At 43.0% G+C, this 19354-nt stretch overlaps 1 pseudogene; it reads left to right on the top strand.

Annotated features, from left to right (window-relative positions):
• The first annotated feature begins 18656 nt into the window (after nucleotides 1-18656).
• Nucleotides 18657-19354, top strand: LOC147000347 (large ribosomal subunit protein uL6 pseudogene; annotated as a pseudogene).

Raw genomic sequence — 19354 nt, forward strand, 5'->3', positions numbered from 1 at the left:
TCACAGCACCCACATTAAGCGGCTGTAAGTGCAGTCCCAGGGGATCTTCCACCCCCAACAAGTTCCCAAACATACACTCAGACAGATAGACACACATATAAAGAAAAATAAATCTGAATATGGACACAGGCCCCATCCCAACAAAGAAGTTATCTTCAATTTATACCTGCTGCCAAAGGGAAAATCAGTTTTCTGTGATGAGAAATATTAACAATAATTAATTCACTAAGTGTATTGCCTACACTTCAAGGCAAACCCCACGCTGGGAAGTAGTTTGACCAACAGAAAATTAACTCAGTGATATTTTGTCTCACTTCATTTTGCTTTGGCTGTCTGTCTGTTTCATTGGTCTTTTGATCATTTATTTTGATTTCTATTTTGTGAGAGTTTTTCTGTTTATGAATGTTTGTTTCCTTTTTAAGAATTATTTATTTATTTCATGTATGTGAGCACATTGTAGCTGTCTTCAAACACACCAGAAAAAGGCATCTGCTTCTATTACAGATGGTTGTGAGCCACCCATGTGGATGCTGGAAACTGAACTCAGGACCCCTGGAAGAGCAGTCAGTGCTCTTAACTGCTGAGCCATCTCTCCAGTCCTTGTTTTTTTCTTTTAAAGAAAGAAAAAAAGAACAACATTGGTTGGATAGGGAGGTGGGGAAAATCTGGAAAGAATTGGAGAAAATATAAGCAAATTGTATGCAAAAAAAATTGAGGAAAAAAATCTTAACAAAAGAAAATGAAGGGGCCGGACGGTGGTGGCGCACACCTTTAATCCCAGCACTTGGGAGGCAGAGGCAGGCGGATTTCTGAGTTTGAGGCCAGCCTGGTCTACAGAGACAGCCAGGGCTACACAGAGAAACCCTGTCTCAAAAAGGAAAAGGAAAAAAAAAAAAAAAAGAAGAAGAAGAAGAAGAAGAAGAAGAAGAAGAAGAAGAAGAAGAAGAAGAAGAAGAAGAAGAAGAAGAAGAAGAAGAAGAGAAAAATAGGAGATGAGGAAGTCACCAAAGTAAAATACAAAAAAAAAATTAATAATAATTGTTTTTCAATTAAACTAGTGAAAAGCAGTGCTGCTGGTACATACCGTGATCCTTGCAATCCTTGCACTCTTGAGGCTGGGGCAGGGGAATCCAGAGGTCAAAGCTGGGTTACAGAGAAAGATCCTACTTTAGAAAATGAGGAGCAAACTGTCTTCTACTGCTGATAGATGAGGTAGGCCAGGGGACACTAAAGAATGACCATCAAAGGATGAAGACGCACAGTAGAAAGCTTGCCTGGCATGGACAGAGCCTCAGCTTCAAGCGGCAAAAAAAAAAAAAAATATCATCATAGTAACAAAATATAGATTACAGCTTTTCCTGGCAATCCGTCTAAAAGTAAAATGAGAGAGATTTTTAAATTGATGTACGGTACTATATTTATTCATACTAAAAATAATGACTGACATATTAAAAATAGCCTCTTTTGACATAAAAGCCCATTAGCTCCCTGTGCTGCTACGACTTGCTTGGTCTATACTCAGCATTCAGGATGAGGGTGATGATGTCTGGACCCTGCCCGAAGTGCCTACAAATGACATAAATCCTGTATCCATCTCTGCGGTAAAAAGTAGAGGAAGGGGGCTGGAGAGATGGCTCAGTGGTTAAGAGCACTGACTGCTCTTGCAAAGGTCCTGAGTTCAAATCCCAGCAACCACATGGTGGCTCACAACCATCTGAAATGAGATCTGATGCCCTCTTCTGGAGTGTCTGAAGACAGCTACAGTGTACTTAGATATAATAATAAATAAATCTTTAGAAAGAGAAGGAGAAGAAGGAGAAGGAGGAGGAGGAAGAGGAGGAGAAGAGGAAGAAGGGATCTTCTAAGGACTCAGGCAGCTTCCCCAAGGGGAAGACAAATGAACCCCAAGAAAACAGAGCTTACCTTTGTGTTTGTTTGTTTGTTTGTTTGTTTGATAAATTAATGAAATCCTGTTTCCCCAAAACAATACAAAGCAATCTTAATTTACACAGTCCTTTAAAGATTACCAGGCTGGGGCTTCCCGGAATTATGGGAGTGGAAAGAGAATTAATAAAAACAAAAAAAAATAAAAATCAAACTTGAACTGTCCACTGAGAAAGATTTGCTGACTTCCTGATGCCTCCATCTTCACTCCCAGGAGTGTGACTTCCTTCTTTCTGACCTTGAATCTACTCTCAGTTTGTTTGTGGCTCTGGCTGGAGGCATACACTGCTTATCAGGGCTCTTCTCCAGTCTACAAGGAAGGGACTTAAGCTTCTTCAGCTCACTGAGCTCTCAGGTGACATCTGACCGGAGGGAAGAAATTCTCTGCCCCAGCCGGACTTCAGTGGCCAACGTCCAAGCCCTCCCCCTCCTGATTACCCTTGTGTGTCTTCCTCTTCAGTTCGTGGGGATGACAGAGTCTATGTTCCCGAACACAGTCCTTCAAAACAAGAGAATGTCGGCATGAAACCCTTCCACATCATAAACAGGATATTTGTCTTAGTCAGGGTTTCTATTCCTGCACAAACATCATGACCAAGAAGCAGTTGGTGAGGAAAGGGTTTATTCAGCTTACACTTCCATACTGCTGTTCATCACCATGGAAGTCAGGACTGGAACTCAAGCAGGTCAGAAAGCAGGAGCTGATGGAGAGGCCATGGAGGGATGTTCTTTACTGGCTTGCTTCCCCTGACTTGCTCAGCCTGCTCTCTTATAGAACCCAAGACCACCAGCCCAGAGATGGTCCCACCCACAAGGGGCCTTTCCCCCTTGATCACTAATTGAGAAAAATGCCTTACAGTTGGATCTCATGGAGGCATTTCCTCAACTGAAGCTCCTTTCTCTGTGATAACTCCAGCTGTGTCAAGTTAACACAAAACTAGCCAGTACAATGTTTCCTAGAACATGGGTTCTCAATCTGTGTGTGTGAGGACGGTGGGGCTTTTTGTGTCCCTCAAAATTCTTATGTTGGAAGTCCTAATTCCCATCGTGGTGGTATTTGGAGGAAAGGGCGTTCGTTCGAGAACCAATTATGGTTGGGTTCGTTCATCAGGCTTGAGCACTCCTTATGGAAATAGCTTCTCTCTCTCCCAACCCCCAGATCTTAGGATATTGTAGGATGGTAGCAGTCGGTACACCAAGAGGTTCTCACCAGATACTCAATTTGTTGCTACCTTTAATTTGGACTTCCAGTCTCCAGAACTTGAAAAAGGTCACTTAGTCTGTCATAATTTGTTATAGCCGACCAAGCTGACTAAGACACTGTGGGTCAAAACTCTGATCAGAAACTCAAACAACCCTATCAATGACCCACAAAAGACTATAGAATACTGATAAGAGGTGATCTTATGGCCATTTATTATGTAGGTTTACAAACAACTTCAAAATTGGGTCTTATTTCTGACTTGAAGGCATAACCAATATCTATGAGTACTAATAAATGTGATGAAATGAGAAAGACTTAAGATGTACATGGGCCCAGAGGATGGTTTAGCAGATAGAGGTGCTTGCCCCCAAGGTTTGACCTTCTTGTTGGAAAAGGATAATATTGATGTCCTACAATTCAACACAAGAGTCAAGCAAAAGAACCAAGCAAGGCCACTTCCTTTGCACAAAGGGTGCACCAGAACCCAACCCAGGCCCTGGGGATCAGGCCGTGACTGGGTCTTCTCACCTCTGGCTGGTCAAAGGAAATGAAGGGGAGGAGCCCATTGCTCCAGGGTGAGGTTCCAGGAATGGTGGTGGTGGTGGGAGGGTTGTAGAGAAAAAGTGTATCTGGTGTGACAGATAAAGAGATTTCCATAAAAGGTTTAAGAGGTAAAAGAGATTTGTGGAATATTGGCCCCTGCCTACTTAGTTACCTTTGATAGAAAACAAAAAAGTAAAACACGTTTCACCCCTAGAACCTACAGGATGGAAAGAAAGAAACTATTCCCCTAAATTGTCCTCCAACCTCCATATGCAGGCCCTGGCACATGCTGGACACACACACACACACACTCAGTGAAGTGTATGTAGTTTAAAAAAACGAAGATAGTTACCTTTAATTTGTCCAATATTATCAGTGTTCACCTAAGAACGTATAGTATCCCAGTCCTCAGCAGACACTTGTGCTGGGTTCTCTACCTGTTTCACAATATCAACCTCAGGTTCCAAGACAACTAAATCCTTAGCTTTAAACCCTAACTGCTTTTCTCCTTCCTCCCCTACCACAATAATCTATCCAAAAGCCAAAGGTGACTTTTGAGTCATTGCAATCAGCTTTCTCTGCAGTTGAACCTAACATAAGGCAGATACTGCAACGCTGGGGACATGTGTCTGTCTGTTTCTGTACCATGTGTGCTGGGCCAACCATGTCTGTTTCTTTACCATGTGTGCTGGGCCAACCATGTCTGTTTCTTTACCATGTGTGCTGGGCCAACCATGTCTGTTTCTGTACCATGTGTGCTGGGCCAACCATGTCTGTTTCTGTACCATGTGTGCTGGGCCAACCATGTCTGTTTCTGTACCATGTCCTCGCACAGCAGAAGTCAAGGGACAGGACCAGCACTGTTGCACTGTTGCGGCATCTGGAGAAAGATTGTTCAGGAAGGGAGAGCAAGAAAAACGCAACCCAGGCTGGAGAGATGGCTCAGCGGTTAAGAGAACTGACTGCTCTTCCAAAGGTCCTGAGTTCAATCCCCAGCAACCACATGTTGGCTCACAACCATCTGTAATGGGATCCAATGCCCTCTTCTGGTGTGTCTGAAGACAGCGACAGTGTACTCACATATATTCAATAGATAGATAGATAGATAGATAGATAGATAGATAGATAGATAAGAAAAACATGATTCAACATGAAACATTGAGCTACGTGAAAGAAACCAGCACACGTGAGTTGGGAAGAGGAAAATCCATGGAGGGGGGACAGGGTGGGGTTGCCAGGGGCAGCAGGAAAGTGACAGCTAATTGCTTTCTTCTGGGGGTTCTGAAAAGCTTAGGTACTGATGACTGACCTCAGCTTTGTGACTTTGCCAGAAACCAGAAATAGAGACTTTAAAGGGGTCAATCAACTCACAGAAGAATTGTAACTCAAGAAGGAAAAAGTTAAATTCTATTCAGTGGTTATTCATTACAACCTCGTCTGAATTGCTGATTTAGCAATTAACGGGGCATACAGATGTGTGTAATGTACTTTTTGTGTACCTCCACTATACAACTCCCTGCCCTGCTACTTCATGTCAGCCACAGGATATTGTATTGGCTTTCTTTATATGAAAACAACGCGTACGTGATTTGTTTGGATTCAGAAACTACAGGAGGATATGAATAAATTCATTTGAAAAGCCTACCCAAAGAGAACCATTATTAGCACTTTTGTGAGTGTTTTCCATGCATATATAACGCAGAAAGTCCTTTTTAACTATATCACTGTAGTTATTTTTCTTCTGCACACTCCATGTCTATGCCACCACCCTTCATTCTGTATGAAACATCCTTTCCCCTTAGATAATTAGGAGTGTTAGGGCAGGAATGAAGAGAGCCTATATTCACTGAGAGCTTTTTACTTCAAACTTAAGACTTTTGAGCAGATATTATGAATTTTGAAGCCAGGTATGGCAGTACATAACTGTAATCTTAACACTTGGGAGGTGGGGACAGCAGGGTCACAGGTTCACTTCACCCTTCAAGGTCATCAGTGACACAGCAAGTTGAGACCCTTTCTCAAAAACACAAAAGGAAAAATAAATGTAGCCAAGCATGGTGGTCATACCTGTAATTCCAGCATCCTGGAGGCTAAGGCAAGATGGCTCTTAAAGGGCAACCTAGCCTGGCTACATCACAAGATCCTGTCTCAAAACAAATGAAAGATTTGGGGGATGGGGGAGAGGGAGAGCACGAGAGACAGAGACAGAGAGACAGAGAGAGCATGGAAAAGAGAGAGAGCATGAGAAAAAGAGAATGGATGGATGAATGAATGAATGAATGAATGAATGAATAAAACAGCTTTAAAAGCCAAACTTTGAGAATACAGTGTATAATTGTAATGACTACATTTCCTATTAATTACAAGAGATAGACTATCTAATCATACACATTATGGAGTTTCACTGGAAACCAGGAAGAAAGAAATCTCAAGATGTCAGAAAAGGAAAAAAACAGAGACAGGTGAAGCAGACATATTGTGACCACAGTTTGTAGACGGAATTCCTGGCAGGGGCAGGCAACTATGTTGGACAGATTCAAAGATAAGCTAAAATGTAAAGAAAAGAAAGCTTTGCCCTGCTCCCCCAAAAGATAGTCTGAGAATCCCCACCCTAGCATGGGGGTGGAGTTGAGCCATAGGGTGTGACAGTTCTGCAAGGCAGAGGCAAGAGCAAGTAACCTTGTCAGCACCGTGAGGCAGACCAGCAGCCAGGTTAGCTAGCTGCAGTGTAGCTCATGGATCGCACACACACTGTACTGCGTGCACACACGCACACACACACACACATAGTGCACACATACTGGACCAAGCAGCCTGCCATGACCCCCAGCCCCAGTGCTGACTACACAGCAGCCATCTCAAGGACAAACAGCCTTGTCTGGGAATTGAACTTGCCCACTGACTCACTGTTTATTCAACAGAGACCATTTTAAAGCAAAACCGAACCAACAGAGATGATTTCATCTGCAACAGAGAACCTTAACTAGGAAGTTAGGAGATTCCGTGTTAGCAAACACACGGAAGCTACACGCTTTTGCTCCTGCGTAGTGAACTGTCCATCTCCACTCCACAGCTTAGACATATTTTTATCAAAGTGGAAAAAATAAAAAGCAGCGTTTTGTGCAATACACTTTTTTAAAATGACATTCATTCATTCATTATTTATTTATTTATTTATTTATGCAAATGTATACAATGGCACTTATGTGGAGAGCTGATAAAAATTTGTGGGAGAGACAGGCAGTAGTGATGCCCTTAATCCCAGAATTTGGGAGGCAGAGGTATAGGAGGATCTCTGTGAGTTTAAGTCCAGCCATAGTCTATAGAACAAATACCAGGACAGCCAAGGCTACAGAAAAACAACAACAACAAAAGTCCCAAACTTTGGGAGTTAATTCTCTCTTTCCATTTAGATGCTGGGGATCAAACTCAAGGCATTGGCTTGGAGCACATGCACCTCTAATAGCCTGGTGTCCTTCACTTGTGATATTGTTTCATGTTTTTATTTATAATTTAGAGAACAAAGACTATGTGGCCTAAGCCAGTCTCGACCTCACCTGACCAGAGTATCCTTGAGCTTCCGGCCCTCCGGCCTCCCGATGGCCCTCCGGCCTCCCGATGGCCCTCCGGCCTCCCGATGGCCCTCCGGCCTCCCGATGGCCCTCCGGCCTCCCGATGGCCCTCCGGCCTCCCGATGGCCCTCCAGCCTCCCGGTGCTCCCAGTACTTCCGGTGCTCCCAGTACTTCCGGTGCTCCAAATGTTCCCGTTACAGGCGTGTGCCAGCATGCCCAGTCTTTCTCTCTGTCCTCGTCTTTGACCTTCAGTGCTGCCTGAAGCAGACATGAACGTGTCCATCTAAATGTTTCTGGTCTATCCCTGTGCATAAGCAATTAAGCCCCTCCCCTACTCACCCCCCCCCCAAAAAAAAAACCCAAAAAACAAAACAAAGACCCACGCAGCAAACAGAAGACAGCTGAGAGGAAGAGTCCCAGGGAAGGAGCACTGAACAGCTGCCCAAGTTGTCACTGAGCTTAGGCAAATCACCTTTTTCCTTCCTGTTTTGTGCCCTCCATGTCCCAATCCTAGAGAGTGCCGTTGCTACCTTACATGTCCCTTGTGAGACACAAATAAGAAATGACAAGACACCGCTTCAGAATGATCATATACAATTTTTAGTGCCAGCCTTATTCACTGTGTGTACACCAGCATGTGCACATGTGAGAGCCATGGGATACACGTGGAGGGAAGTCTGTTCTTTCCTTCCACCACGTGGGTCCCAGTGTTCAAACTCAGGTTGTCAGGCTTAGCAGCAAGCACCTTTATCTGCTGAGCCATCTTGCCAGCCCTACCACCTAATTTTACCAGTGATCCCCAACTAGAATACCAAAGAGCCAGAAAGCAGGCTGCCTTTGCTGGATCCTCCTCTGGTATTAATCTTTCCTACAAAAGATTCGTGGCTTTAGAATAACGGCCACACCCCTCCAGTCCATCCAAGTGACCACCATGGGCCTTGCCTGCAGCCACCAGTCTGTAGTGGAGGATTGTTGAGTCTTTCAAAGAGCAACTGAATGATTTTTGTTTAGCTGACTTGTGGCAATTTACTGGCATTGGTGGGGGAAAGTTATTTAGAAACAGGAAAACAATCAGGGCATTTATCATTCTAACAATGATTAAAGATCTGTAGTCAAAAGCCTGAAAACAACTTCCCCAATTAACCAGTCTGAGAGGTCTTGATTGGAAACCAGCAAATAAAGGTTGAGATTTTCTTCACATATCAATAGTCTTAATTTATGGGATTAAACAATCAGAAAGCCTAAGTATGTCCTGAGCAAGGTAATAAGCCTTGGTCCCAGGACAGATGCTAACCTGTTCTGTGGAATTTGCCATCTCCAATAGTTTCATGGTCTCAAGTGGTGAAGGCCTAAATAATTCTTTTGCTATGTTTCTGATCAAATTCAAAATCAGATATTATTCACCATCTGAGAAGTATCTTCTTGAAAAAAAAATTACAAACTCCACAATGTTTTGCTGTTGTTGCTGGGCTTCATTTAATCTCAGCCCTCGGAAGGCAAAGGCAGGATATAGGCTGGCTTGACTTCTATAGCAAGTTCTAAGTCAGCAAGGGCTATTTAGTGAGACTCTACTCCTGACTCAAAATAAAACATAGAAAAAAAAAAAAAAAAAAACCCAAAACCAAAAACAAACAAGCAAACAAAAACACCAAAAAAACAAAAACGAAAAAAACCACATTATTTTAAACATTGATGGATAAAAAGTAATTCTTATTGCTGAGCCAATTATTCCCTTAGAAATATTAAATGAGTATTTTTCATAGACCAAGACCTGCATGAAGAATCGGAATGAAACCAGTCCAGTTTAGTCAGAGAAGCAGGTTACATCAAGCAACGCATATCTTGTGCAGTATCAGGCTTATTGGCCACTAGGAGATGGCAGAACGTCCACTAGGTTAGGCTTTCGGAGAGAAGTTAGGTCATAGCATGCTCTTGGAAGGGCTGCCGGGGCCCTGGCCTCTGCTCTTTGTTCCTGCCATAGGGGATAGGAACAGGCATGTTCCTTGAGCCACATGCTTGTGCCTTGCTATATTAGTGCCTGCCACAGGCCCAGAGCAGCTGAGCCAACCAACCACGAACTGAAACAAAATAAACATCTCTTCCCTGAGTCGATTTGTCTCGGATATTTGTTCCAGTAGCAAAAGCTGACACATCAGGCATGCAGTGTTCTCTAACTGTCGTTATTTTATTATTCTCTTATTTACTTATCTCTTTACTTAACAGTGTTTGGGGGAGGTGGGGTCCAGAAACATATCCTTGTATATGTAGGCAAGCACTCTAACATGAATCTATGGCCCTGTTCTTTGGTTACCGTTGTTTTAAAATAAAGTTTATTTTATTCCATGAGAGACGAAAGATGGGCTTATTTTGAAAACACGGGAGGAACTGGAGAGATTTCTCAGTGGTTAGAGCACTTGCTGCTTTAGCCTAGGACTGGAGTTCAGTTCCCAGCACCCACATAGGTTAACTCATAACTGCCTGTAGCTCCAGCTTCTGCCCTAGGGTGGGGTGGGGGTCCCTTCATATGTGCACACAATATGCAGACATACACACAAGTAAGAAGTAAAATATGTACTTTTAAAGAAGATCCAAAAATATTTTAAAGTCTTTTTTTTTTTAAAGATTTATTTATTTCATTTATATGAGTACTTTGGAGCTGTCTTCAGACACACCAGAAGAGGGCATCAGATCCCATCACAGATGGTTGTGAGCCACCATGTGGTTACTGGGAATTGAACTCAAAGAAGCTATCAGACATTGACCAAATTACATTATGTGGTAACTGTAAAACACAACAATGTAAACGTTGTCAAGAATCATCCTACAGCCTACAAATGAATTCTGAAGAGTATTCACGCTTTGGGACCGAAGCTATCAGACATTGACCAAATTGCTCTGGAAGAGCAGTCAGTGTTCTTAACTACTGAGCCATCTCTCCAGTCCTTTAAAGTCTTTTTAAGACAGGGTGATATGGTTTGGTTTTGTCTGTCTGTCTGTCTGTCTGTCTGTCTGTCATTGTTTTGGTTTTGTTTTAGACAGGGCCTTACCATGCAGCACTGGCTGTTCTGGAATTCCATAATTAAACCGGGCTCTCCCCAAATTCATTTAGATTTGATTACTTCTGCCTTAAAGTTCTCTTAAAGTCTAAGAAAAATTTGAAGTCCTCTTTTGCCTTTGTGTTAACTATTCCATTTTAAATTGGTAAAATAATAAATAAAATTTGTTACCACAAAATGTCAGCTCTCAGCCTGCTATAAAACGAACCTGCAAAACCCCAGACTGCATTAATATTCCGCAGCAGACACTTCCCTTCTTCAGTCCACAGCCCATCAGCCATGATTAGGAAGCTCGTGGACGCGCTTTGGGACCGTTGGATGCATAGAAAACGAGTCGGCGTTCATACTCAAGGACCGGCTGGCTCCGTGCCCTCCGCTGCTCTCTCTTTACATCCCTGGCTCGTTCCTAGAGGTAATTAATTTACTGGGAAGAATTTGTGAGAGGTAAATGATAATGCAAACCCTGCTCCCTGATTCAAAAAAAAAGTCTGCTTTGTTATCCCTCCCATCACTGTATATCTTTAAAATTGTAACTATTTTTCAAAGAAGCTATCACACATTGACCAAATTACATTATGTGGTAACTGTAAAACGCAACAATGGAAACGTTGTCGAGAATCATCCTACAGCCTACAAATGAATTCTGAAGAGTATTCGACAATAGCGAAATCCCAGTCCAGCTAGACGGTGTCCCTAAAATTTGTCTAAAAGGGCCGGAGCGGCGATGAGGAGTTGGGTGGCTCCGACACTGCCTGCTGCCCTGATTCTCCGGATTCTCTTCGGCCGGCTGTAACTTTACTGTGAGGAAAGGGACCCTGGCTAATGATGTCTATGCCTGTTGTTTTGGCTGGGTTCCCCAGAAAGTCCTTTCAAGATTTTTCTTTGGAAACCTGCGTTTATGCACGCAGTCCAAGCAGAGAGGGTGGGCATCTGTTAGTCTTATGCTCTGGGAAAGGTAGTTTATATAGAGAAAGGAACACTACACGGCCATACTGATAATAATCTCACCACTCATGAGGCTGAGGCCAGGGGCCTGCCTGGACTACACAGCCATATTCTGTTAGGGAGGGGAAAAAGAATCCTGGTCCTGATTCCAATTTTGATCATGTCCCTTCGTAGCTTTGTGTCTCTTGGCAGTCCACTTAAACTAAATGAACTATCAATTGCTCATATATATAAAGAAATAATTACTTCTCTAACTCCCTCTTAGTTACTGTGGGGAACAAAGAAGACACCTCGAGAGAGAAAAGTACTTTGCAAACTCTAAAATCCTAAGCAACTATTAACAACTTTTATTGTGGCAAAATACAATGTAAAAACCTGTTTTCACATGTTCAGAGTAGTGGTCGTAAATCCTGCCACCCTGTATCCCAGCCATCCCTGAAACTCCATCTTCCCAGACGGGAGCTCTGCACACAGTAAGCAACCCCGCCCCGCTCCTCCTTCCACAGAGATGCTACTATCTAGATCAATGATCCCACTACGTTAGGTACTCTGATATGTTGAATCACATGGTATTTGCCTTTATTATTGTTATTGTTGTTGTCTTGTCTTGTTTTGTTTAGGGACAGGGTCTCTCTGTGTAGCCCTGTCTCGTTGTGTAGCCCAGGCTAGCCTTGAACTCAGAGGGCTGGGACTAAAAAGGCATGCACCACCATCTGCCAATATTTACCTTTTTCTCTATTTCATATAACATAACACCTTCAAAGTCCTCCCTTGTTGAAGGATGCGTTAAATTTTTGGTTTGTTTGGTTTTTTTTTTTTTTAACTTTTTGAGCCAGGGTCTTGCTAAGTTGTCCAAAATAGCCTCAAACTCCTGGACTTAGGCAACTCTCCTGCCTCACCCTCTGGAACTCTTTCTTGGGCAAGAAGTGAATGACATTTCTCTTAGGCTGGAAATTGTTTCACAGACGCCCAAATTTGTGCGTCCATGCATCTGTCAATGGATATTTGAGGTGTTTTACCCTTTAAGTGACAATGAGTAAAGCTTTTGTGATGACTGGTGGGCAAGATGCTGTTCAGGTGGCTGCTGGCCGGCTGCTGGTGACTCTTTTAGGTACTTATCTGGTGGTGCAGTTACTGGGTAACTCCACTGAGCATTCTGAAGAACTACCATGCCATCCTCCACAGCAGCAGCAGCAGCAGCACCACCACCACCACCACCAGTAGCAGCAACAGCAGCAGCAGCAACAGCAGCAGCAGCAACAGCAGCAGCAGCAGCACTTTTGTCTTAGTAATAGCTATTGTAATGGGTAAGGTTGTACCTCACTGTGGTTTGACTTGTGTTTCAGCGGTAATTGGTGATATTGAGCATTTTTACATGTGCTTGCTGGCCATTTGTCTCTTCAGAGAAAAATCTATGTAGGCTTTTGCTCTTTTTAAAATTGGGTTGCTTTTTCCCATTGTGTTGTAGATGTTCTTTATCGGCTCTGGATAGTAGTCCTTGGTTGATGTGTGTCTTAGTTAGGGTTTCCATTGCTGTGAAGAGACACCATGACCAAGGCAACTCTTTTTTTTTTTTTTTTTTGGTTTTTCGAGACAGGGTTTCTCTGTGTAGCCCTGGCTGTCCTGGAACTCACTCTGTAGACCAGGCTGGCCTCGAACTCAGAAATCCGCCTGCCTCTGCCTCCTGAGTGCTGGGATTAAAGGCGTGCGCCACCAACGCCCGGCTAAGGCAACTCTTATAAAGGATGACATTTCATTGGGGCTGGCTTACAGGTTCTGGGGTTCAGTCCATTATCATCATGGCAGGAAGCATGGCAGTGTCCAGGCAGACATGGTGCTGGAGAAGGAGCTGAGCGTCCTACTTCTTTTTTCCAAAGGCAGACAGGAGAAGACTGGCTTCCAGGCAGCTAGGAAGAGGGTCTCAAAGCCCACCCTCATAGTGACACGCTTCCTCCAACAGGGCCACACCTCCTGACAGTGTTAATCCCTGGGCCAAGAATATTCCAACCACCACAATGTATGATTTGCAAGTATTTTTCTCTCATTTTGCGACTTAACAATTATCTTTTATTTTTATTCATGTATCAGATCCTATTTGAAAGATATGTTTAAACCTTTACCTTAAATATTTAGGAACTGAGAATCTTTCAGGGGAGGGGAGGGAGGAAACAATGCCTATGAGGTTTTCACAGTTTTCCTGCCCCTAGGAATTGATAGATTGACTCCACATTAGATACTAGAATCAGGAAGGAGTGAGCCCAGTCTTACCTTCAAAAAGCTCTCACTCAGATGGGGAAAAGGATCAAGGAAAGGGCCAATTACAGTACAATACTGCAAAGAGCTAGCTCTGGGGAGTGTTTCCATCTGGGTAATTCATAGCTAATTGCTGTGAGGAATACCTTAGAACTACCAAGCCGGCAGCTGACGTGTAAGGGCTTGTGAAACCCATCACCAAATAAAACTTGGGAAATGTTGATTGCTGTCATCATACGGTCTGAGTGCCCTTTCAGTGCTAAGAGATAGGATGCAGGTGCCTAGTAGTGTGTGTGTGTGTGTGTGTGTGTGTGTGTGTGTGTAACAGAGAGAGAGTTATTTTAATTTGTTTTCATTACAAAAGTATTATATTATTCTTGTAAAAAAAAATGCACATGCAGACCTCCCCCAAGGTAGCTATTGCTAACAGTCTGCAATAGTTCTATTTCATCTTAAGACACCTCTAAATTGAAAGGTACTAAAAAGTAAAGAAAACAATAACAGGGACTTCAATGAGCATTTGCGATCTCAGATCTGTATGAGTGGAGGGCCAAGTGTAACAGCCAAGTACCCTGGGCAAACTGAGCAGGGAGCCCAGCAAGAAACCCGGACTGCATAATTAAAAGGGAGAGATATTCATTTTCACATCCAATGTTTTGTATTTCATGTTGATATCTATATTTATTGAATTAAGGGATAGCTACTCCCAAAAGACCGGATCCTTACAAGATCCTGTTTTTCTTCCAAAGTCATTCTTACTCCCTTAGGAATGGGTTAAAGAATGCGATCCTCGCCTTCTGGAAGATTTATTCCGTGTTACTCAAGTGAAACTCTGCCTTGAAGAAGATAAATCTCTAGTTTCTGAAACACTGGTCAATAGGAATATACTGGTCCCATGCAGGCTGAGCAGGCGTGAAGAACAATGTGGCTTGTTTTTCTTCATTGTCTTTATTTATTTTCTGTACTAAAATCCAAAGGGTCTTAAGAGATGAAAAATGTTAAGCTGCGACCTGTCCAACTGCCAGGTTGACTTTGTCTCAGGTAAACTACGAATAAGATAATACACAACATGGACTAGAGCAATACACAGGAAGACATGCGTGACGAACCTGGGTTCCACTCTTAAGGCGCCTGCTCTCTTGCTAATTAAATACATAATGTTAAACAAACCACTCCACCTCCCCACACCTCTGGTTTTTGTCTCTACTTACCCAACTGAATACCTCGCTAGGAAGATCAGAAGAAATTTTGTAGAGATGTACTATTAATACTTATATTTACAATGGTGAGTAATGCACTCTTACACTTCATATCAAAATGCACACAACTCCATTAAGTATCCACCAGCATGTCCCAGGAAGACGGGGCATCAAGGCTGACGATGGCACAGATACTCCTTGGAGGGATTAAAAGATTCTATGTAACACATTTGGATCATGTTTATTAAATACACACCAAACATGACCTCAGAATCAGCCCTGACTGACATCTGCTACGCCACTTCAAATGCTACCCGAATGTCAACTTTAGTTTGGACAAGATAATGAGCAAAACTAGGAGAGATAAATGAACTAGCAGAGAATCCTGAAATAAGTGAGGAACTATGGTCTATGGTAAAAAATTAAAAAAAAAAAAAAAACAGCTACATTAGGTGTTTTTCATTCGTGTTACTTTTAATTATGTATACGTTTGTATGTGCACGTGAGGGCAGGCGCTCTTGGATGCTAGAAGCACTGGGTTCTCCTGTATCTGCAGTCACAGGCTGCCACTGTGAGTCACCTCACTGGGAACCAAAGTCAGGTCCTCTAAGGAAGCACTTCACATGCCTAGCCACTGACCCATCTCCCCTGCCCCGAGAAAACACTTTTGATCTTGTGTCAACCTCAGGTACTTGGTATGGTCTTTCGCTTGCTATTGCTAATGTTAGAAAAGGCTTGTAGAAGGCTAGACGCAGCAGCATGCCCGCACTCCGAGCTCACCACAGGCTCTTCTCAGCTTCTGACTGAATTGCTCTGTCTAGTCCCATACTAACTTTGGAGTCGGTTCTAATCTTCTGGCTCCTTCTCATTCTGTGGCTTGTTTGTCTTCGTCTGTGTCTAGCTTGGTTTTTCTCTGACCTGTCTGTAAAACCTGTCGTGCACACACCATCTACCACACTACTTTATTCTCTCTTGCTTCTCTCTCTCTCTCTCTCTCTCTCTCTCTCTCTCTCTCTCTCTCTCTCTCTCTCTCTCTCTCTCTCTCTCTCTTCCGAGACAGGGTTTCTCTGTATAGTCCTGGCTGTCCTGGAACTCACTTTATAGATCAGGCTGGCCTCCAACTCAGAAATCCGCCTGCCTCTGCCTCCCGAGTGCTGGGATTATTCTCTCTCTCTTTTAAAGATTTATTTATGTATATAAGTATTCTATTTGCATGTACACCAACATATCAGAAGAGAGCCTTAGATATGATTATCAATGGTTGTGAGTCACCATGTGGTTGCTGGGAGTTGAAATCAGGCCCTCTGGAAAAGCAGCCAGTGCTCTTAACCGCTGAGCCATCTCTCCTCTCTCACTTCTCTTCAATAGTCCTCTCCCTGCCCCTCTCTCTCTGTTCATGTGAACTCACATAGAACATGGACATATTCTATCTCTGACTCATTCTGTGAAATCTTTCTCTAATTCATCACTTTGTCTGCCCCTCAATTAGACATCATTTTAAAAGATTGCTGCTTCCTTCTACAAACTAACCTTACCTTCATTGTTAAAGATTAACAATGTGTACTAAGGGCCTGTCTGTATTTCAGCCAAATCATGCTGCAATCCAGAGCATTTACAGCTGGACCGTATCGTCGGATGTGATCCCTTGCTACAGCGGCCATGTTGCTGGATGAAAATCCTCCTCACTGGGCTGAGTCTTCTTCTTGAGCATTTCTAATAATACTTAACCTCTTTTTGCACGCTGGTAAATTATTTTGAACTTGGGGACTCAGTGAATAAGGGCACTAGTAGCTCTTACAAGAGGACCAAGATTCAATTCTCAACAGCCAAGCCATGGCTCACAAGCATCCATGACTCCAGTTACAGGGCTCCCAAAGCCCTCCTCTGACTTCTGAGGGCACCTGGCATGCACATGGCGCACAAACATATTTGCAGGTAAAACACTCATGTTCATCAAATATATACCTATGTTTAATGTTTTGAATTCTTTGTGTTCAGAAATGCAAGTCATTTGAAAACTAAGTCCCATAGCATATAGCCATTGGATGTTACTGTGTTTACCTAATCATTGATTCCTCTCCTGGAATGTATAAACCTCTGCTTCAGAGGGGAAAAAATAAATTAAACAGAAAGTGCATCTTCTGAAGAAAGGTCATATGAGCTCTTTGTAAGCAGGAGTGAGGTGTTACAGTAAGTGTGCTGGGCACCTTGTATAGTGAAGGTGTTTTCCTTCTCTGTATATCCAATAAGGAACACTTATAAGCCTGGACTGGAGGCAGAGAGAGGCAGATTTCTGAGTTCAAGGCCAGCCTGGTCTACAAAGTGAGTTCCAGGACAGCCAGGGCTATACAGAGAAACCCTGTCTCGAAAAACCAAAAAAAAAAAAAAAGAGGATGGGGAGATCTTATGGGGTCTCAGACAAATACAGGCACCTAGGGAACACTGGGAGTTGGAGAATTAGTGTTTTCCAGGGAAGAGCCCCACTGAAACCATACACACAGCTAACTGTTAACAGACTGAGCAGGTTGCATTTATTTATTTAGGAATGTATATATCTCATAATAGATAGATAGATAGATAGATAGATAGATAGATAGATAGATAGATAGAGAGATAGATTAAAGAAATAGAGGCTGTGAACTTGGTGGGGGTATGTAGGAAGGGTTAAAGAGAAGAAAGTCAAGGGGAAAGCAATGTGATTGTATTTTTTTAATCTCATATATATTAAAATTATATATATGAAATTAAAAAATAAATCATGGTATATATATATATATGGGCGTTGGATTCCATTACAGATGGTTGTGAGCCACCATGTGGTTTCTGGGAATTGAACTCGGGACCTCTGGAAGAGCAGTCAGTGTTGTAAGCCACTGAGCCATCTCTCCAGCCCCACAGTCTATTTTCAATCAGATGCACTATTGGCTCAGTTTTAGACGATGGGGGATCATCCCTTCACTTCCTAAGAAGGCATTTACAGGTTTATTTATTATATCTGCATGTGCATTCCTGTGTGCGCTCGCGCACCTATATATGGTTCTGCGTACCACATGTATTCCAGAGCCCCTGGAGGCCAGAAGAGGGCATCGGATGTCCTAGAACCACAACAACAGGTAGCGCTAAGCTCTGTAGGTTCTAGGACTCCAGGTAGATCCTTAGCAAGAGTCATAGGTGCCTCAGCAGTCTTTCCCTTTCCACTCTTTTTCCTGTCACAGCGGCTGACTTGACTCCAAGGAAGACCAGGCTAATAAACAACAGGCACATCAGGATCTGGCAAGTCTTTGTCTTCTGGTTTCGCTTTTTTTTTTGGTTGTTGTTGTTCTATTCTGTTGCTATCCTACATTAAACATGATTTTTTTAAGTCTGGGCATCGTGGCACATGTCCTTAAGCCTAGCACATCAGAGAAAGAAACAGGAGGACCTCTGTGAGTTCAAGACCAATGTAGTCTATATTGCAAGTTCTAGGACAGCCAGAGTTACATGGTGAGACCTGTGCCCACCCCTCCTGCCCACCCCCAAAAGCAAGCAAACAAAAACTCCTTGTTTTATATACTTAGTGGTTTTCTTTATAAAAATAATACATTTACTCAAAATAAAACCTTGTTAGCTTTTGTTTGCTTGTTTTTATTGTTCTGTCTGTTTGTTTCATATTTATTTACAAAGAAATAACCAAGCACTATGAATGTCCAAGAAAGACAATAGTAGCTAAAATTTGGGCTGGGGATATGGTTCAGAAAGTAGGTGTCCCTGCATTTGGTCTCAAACACCACCCAAACTGGCCACACTGGAACACACTGGTAATCCTAGCTCTTGGAAGCTGGCAGTAGGATGACCAGCAGTTGGAGGTCATTGTCTGTTGTGTAGTGAGCTCGAAGGCATTCTGGGCTACATGAAACACCATCTTCTCCCCCAAAAAAGAAAGAGAGAAGAAAGCTCTTTGCCCCATCTACTGCGAGGATGAAGACCATTCTCAGCAATCAGACTGTGGACATTCCAGAGAATGTCGATATCACTCTGAAGGGGCTCACAGTCATTGTGAAGGGCCCCAGGGGGACTCTACGGAGGGACTTCAATCACATCAACGTGGAGCTGAGTCTTCTTGGGAAGAAAAAGAAAAGGCTCCGGGTTGACAAATGGTGGGGTAACAGAAAGGAACTGGCCACCGTCAGGACCATCTGCAGTCATGTTCAGAACATGATCAAGGGTGTCACACTGGGCTTCCGATACAAGATGCGGTCTGTATATGCTCACTTCCCCATCAACGTTGTCATCCAGGAGAATGGCTCTTTGGTTGAAATCCGAAATTTCTTGGGTGAAAAATACATCCGCAGGGTTCGGATGAAGACAGGTGTTGCTTGTTCTGTCTCTCAAGCCCAGAAGGATGAGTTAATCCTTGAAGGAAATGACATTGAACTTGTTTCAAATTCAGCTGCCCTGATTCAGCAAGCCACAACAGTTAAGAACAAGGATATCTGGAAGTTTTTGGAAGGCATCTATGTGTCTGAGAAGGGAACTGTGCAGCAGGCTGACGAGTGAGGAGGCCTCAGTTCCTGGCTCCAGAAACGAGATCCTGATCACAAGAACAATTTGGGCTCTTTTGGGAGAATAAAAGACTTATATATTGAAAAAAAAAAAAA

The sequence above is a fragment of the Mus caroli genome, unplaced genomic scaffold (assembly GCF_978045245.1).
Source record: "Mus caroli unplaced genomic scaffold, Mus_caroli_1 scaffold_18, whole genome shotgun sequence".
Classification (NCBI taxonomy): Eukaryota; Metazoa; Chordata; class Mammalia; order Rodentia; family Muridae; genus Mus; species Mus caroli.